The sequence below is a fragment of the Triticum aestivum genome, unplaced genomic scaffold (genome assembly GCF_018294505.1).
Source record: "Triticum aestivum cultivar Chinese Spring unplaced genomic scaffold, IWGSC CS RefSeq v2.1 scaffold54592, whole genome shotgun sequence".
NCBI lineage: Eukaryota > Viridiplantae > Streptophyta > Magnoliopsida > Poales > Poaceae > Triticum > Triticum aestivum.
The window spans coordinates 58,965-62,852 of record NW_025228115.1 but is presented as its reverse complement, the minus strand read 5'-3'; the positions used below and the strand labels follow the sequence as shown (position 1 = coordinate 62,852).

Here is a 3,888-nt window from a genome sequence, read left to right as displayed (position 1 = left end):
CCCTCTATACCGCAGCAACACGTATTTTTTTACACCTTTCAAAACGCGCTCCTCGCGCCACAAAACCGCCTCTAGACGCGTGACCAATGAGCAGCGAGCTAAAACATATCGCAAATGTCAAAAATAATATAACGGGATTAATATATATCGCGCACATGCGATATGTTTGTCACGAGGCACAAAAAATAAGTAAAAATGGAATTCAACACGAGGACTTCCCAGGAGGTCACCCATCCTAGTACGCTTAACTTCAGAGTTCTGATGGGATCCGGTGCTTTAGTGCTGGTATGATCGCTTCCGACATGTAACCCCGCCTTCGTCCCTTATGCTTGCCACTACCAGGTCCACTGCAAAGATGATTGTCATTCTTACTACCATTACAACCGTTGCCTAATAATGGATAATGCCCTATATATACTACTTACTCCCCCCCCTCAAACACGGAGACGAGTTTACCACGGTTTCCACCCCTCCCTCTATACCGCAGCAACACGTATTTTTTTACCCCTTTCAGAACGCGCTCCTCGCGCCACAAAGCCGCCTCTAGACGCGTGACCAATGAGCAGCGAGCTAAAACATATCGCAAATGTCAAAAATAATATAACGGGGTTAATATATATCGCGCACATGCGATATGTTTGTCACGAGGCACAAAAAATAATTAAAAAGGGAATGCAACACGAGGATTTTCCAGGAGGTCACCCATCCTAGTACTACTCTCGCCCAAGCACGCTTAACTTCGGAGTTCTTATGGGATCCGGTCATTTAGTGCTGGTATGATCGCATCCGACATGTTAACCCCGCCTTCGTCCCTTATGCTTGCCACTCCCAGGTCCACTGCAAAGATGATTGCCATTCTTACTACCATTACAACCGTTGCCTAATAATAGATAATGCCCTATATATATTACTTACTCCCCGCCCTCAAACACGGAGACGAGTTTACCACGGTTTCCACCCCTCCCTCTATACCGCAGCAACACGTATTTTTTACCCCTTTCAGAACGCGCTCCTCGCGCCACAAAGCCGCCTCTGGACGCGTGACCAATGAGCAGCGAGCTAAAACATATCGCAAATGTCAAAAATAATATAACGGGGTTAATATATATCACGCACATGCGATATGTTTGTCACGAGGCACAAAAAATAAGTAAAAATGGAATTCAAAACGAGGACTTCCCAGGAGGTCACCCATCCTAGGACTACTCTCACCCAAGCACGCTTAACTACGGAGTTCTGATGGGATCCAGTGCCTTAGTGCTGGTATGACCGCATCCGACATGTTACCCCCGCCTTCGTCCCTTATGCTTGCCACTCCCAGGTCCACTTCAAAGATGATTGTCATTCTTACTACCATTACAACCGTTGCCTAATAATGGATAATGCCCTATATATACTACTTACTTCCCCCCTCAAACACGGAGACGAGTTTACCACGGTTTCCACCCCTCCCTCTATACCGCAGCAACACGTATTTTTTTACCCCTTTCACAACGCGCTCCTCGCGCCACAAAGCCGCCTCTAGACGCGTGACCAATGAGCAGCGAGCTAAAACATATCGCAAATGTCAAAAATAATATAACGGGGTTAATATATATCGCGCACATGCGATATGTTTGTCACGAGCCGCAAAAAATAATTAAAAAGGGAATGGAACACGAGGACTTCCCACGAGGTCACCCATCCTAGTACTACTCTCACCCAAGCACGCTTAACTTTAGAGTTCTGATGGGATCCGGTGCTTTAGTGCTGGTATGATCGCATCCCACATGTTACCCCCGCCTTCGTCCCTTATGCTTGCCACTCCCAGGTCCACTGCAAAGATGATTGTCATTCTTACTACCATTACAACCGTTGCCTAATAATAGATAATGCCCTATATATACTACTTACTCCCCCCCCCCCTCAAACACGGAGACGAGTTTACCACGGTTTCCACCCCTCCCTCTATACCGCAGCAACACGTATTTTTTACCCCTTTCAGAACGCGCTCCTCGCGCCACAAAGCCGCCTCTAGACGCATGACCAATGAGCAGCGAGCTAAAACATATCGCAAATGTCAAAAATAATATAACGGGGTTAATATATATCGCGCACATGTGATATGTTTGTCATGAGGCGCAAAAAATAATTAAAAAGGGAATGCAACACGAGGACTTCCCAGGAGGTCATCCATCATAGTACTACTCTCGCCCAAGCACGCTTAACTTCGGAGTTCTTATGGGATCCGGTGCTTTAGGGATGGTATGATCGCATCCGATATGTTACCCCCGCCTTCGTCCCTTATGCTTGCCACTCCCAGGTCCACTGCAAAGATGATTGTCATTCTTACTACCATTACAACCGTTGCCTAATAATGGATAATGCCCTATATATACTACTTACTCCCCCCCCTCAAACACGGAGACGAGTTTACCACGGTTTCCACCCCTCCCTCTATACCGCAGCAACAAGAATTTTTTTACCCCTTTCAGAACGCGCTCCTCGCGCCACAAAACCGCCTCTAGACGCGTGACCAATGAGCAGCGAGCTAAAACATATCGCAAATGTCAAAAATAATATAACGGGATTAATATATATCGCGCACATGCGATATGTTTGTCACGAGGCACAAAAAATAAGTAAAAATGGAATGCAACACAAGGACTTCCCAGGAGGTCACCCATCCTAGTACTACTCTCGCCCAAGCACGCTTAACTTCGGAGTTCTGATGGGATCCGGTGCTTTAGTGCTGGTATGATCGCATCCGACATGTTACCCCCGCCTTCGTCCCTTATGCTTGCCACTCCCAGGTCCACTGCAAAGATGATTGTCATTCTTACTACCATTACAACCGTTGCCTAATAATGGATAATGCCCTATATATACTACTTCCCCCCCCCCCTCAAACACGGAGACGAGTTTACCACGGTTTCCACCCCTCCCACTATACCGCAGCAACACGTATTTTTTACCCCTTTCAGAACGCGCTCCTCGCGCCACAAAGCCGCCTCTAGACGCGTGACCAATGAGCAGCGAGCTAAAACATATCGCAAATGTCAAAAATAATATAACGGGGTTAATATATATCGCGCACATGCGATATGTTTGTCACGAGCCGCAAAAAATAATTAAAAAGGGAATGCAACACGAGGACTTCCCACGAGGTCACCCATCCTAGGACTACTCTTACCCAAGCACGCTTCACTTCGGAGTTCTGATGGGATCCGGTGCTTTAGTGCTGGTATGATCGCATCCGACATGTTACCCCCGCCTTCGTCCCTTATGCTTGCCACTCCCAGGTCCACTGCAAAGATGATTGTCATTCTTACTACCATTACAACCGTTGCCTAATAATGGATAATGCCCTATATATACTACTTCCCCCCCCCCTCAAACACGGAGACGAGTTTACCACGGTTTCCACCCCTCCCACTATACCGCAGCAACACGTATTTTTTACCCCTTTCAGAACGCGCTCCTACACCACAAAGCCGCCTCTAGACGCGTGACCAATGAGCAGCGAGCTAAAACATATCGCAAATGTCAAAAATAATATAACGGGGTTAATATATATCGCGCACATGCGATATGTTTGTCACGAGCCGCAAAAAATAATTAAAAAGGGAATGCAACACGAGGTCACCCATCCTAGTACTACTCTCGCCCAAGCACGCTTAACTACGGAGTTCTGATGGGATCCGGTGCTTTAGTGCTAGTATGATCGCATCCGACATGTTACCCCCGCCTTCGTCCCTTATGCTTGCCACTCCCAGGTCCACTGCAAAGATGATTGCCATTCTTACTACCATTACAACCGTTGCCTAATAATGGATAATGCCCTATATATACTACTTACTCCCCCCCCCCCTCAAACACGGAGACGAGTTTACCACGGTTTCCACCCCT

The 3,888-nt window shown here is 47.1% G+C and overlaps 6 non-coding genes and 1 pseudogene across 6 annotated transcripts; all 7 read right to left on the bottom strand.

Annotated features, from left to right (window-relative positions):
* Positions 1-669: 669 nt before the first annotated feature.
* On the bottom strand, positions 670-788 carry LOC123173276 (5S ribosomal RNA). Its single transcript, XR_006486060.1, has one exon. It is a non-coding gene; the product is annotated as a 5S ribosomal RNA (ribosomal RNA).
* A 370-nt stretch (positions 789-1,158) lies between these two features.
* Positions 1,159-1,277, bottom strand: LOC123173401 (5S ribosomal RNA). Its single transcript, XR_006486177.1, has one exon. It is a non-coding gene; the product is annotated as a 5S ribosomal RNA (ribosomal RNA).
* Positions 1,278-1,647: 370 nt separating this feature from the next.
* On the bottom strand, positions 1,648-1,766 carry LOC123173309 (5S ribosomal RNA). Its single transcript, XR_006486090.1, has one exon. It is a non-coding gene; the product is annotated as a 5S ribosomal RNA (ribosomal RNA).
* A 373-nt stretch (positions 1,767-2,139) lies between these two features.
* LOC123173298 (5S ribosomal RNA) lies at positions 2,140-2,258 on the bottom strand. Its single transcript, XR_006486081.1, has one exon. It is a non-coding gene; the product is annotated as a 5S ribosomal RNA (ribosomal RNA).
* Positions 2,259-2,629: 371 nt separating this feature from the next.
* LOC123173103 (5S ribosomal RNA) lies at positions 2,630-2,748 on the bottom strand. Its single transcript, XR_006485897.1, has one exon. It is a non-coding gene; the product is annotated as a 5S ribosomal RNA (ribosomal RNA).
* A 370-nt stretch (positions 2,749-3,118) lies between these two features.
* On the bottom strand, positions 3,119-3,237 carry LOC123173273 (5S ribosomal RNA). Its single transcript, XR_006486057.1, has one exon. It is a non-coding gene; the product is annotated as a 5S ribosomal RNA (ribosomal RNA).
* A 368-nt stretch (positions 3,238-3,605) lies between these two features.
* On the bottom strand, positions 3,606-3,711 carry LOC123173409 (uncharacterized; annotated as a pseudogene).
* Between the last annotated feature and the right edge of the window lie 177 nt (positions 3,712-3,888).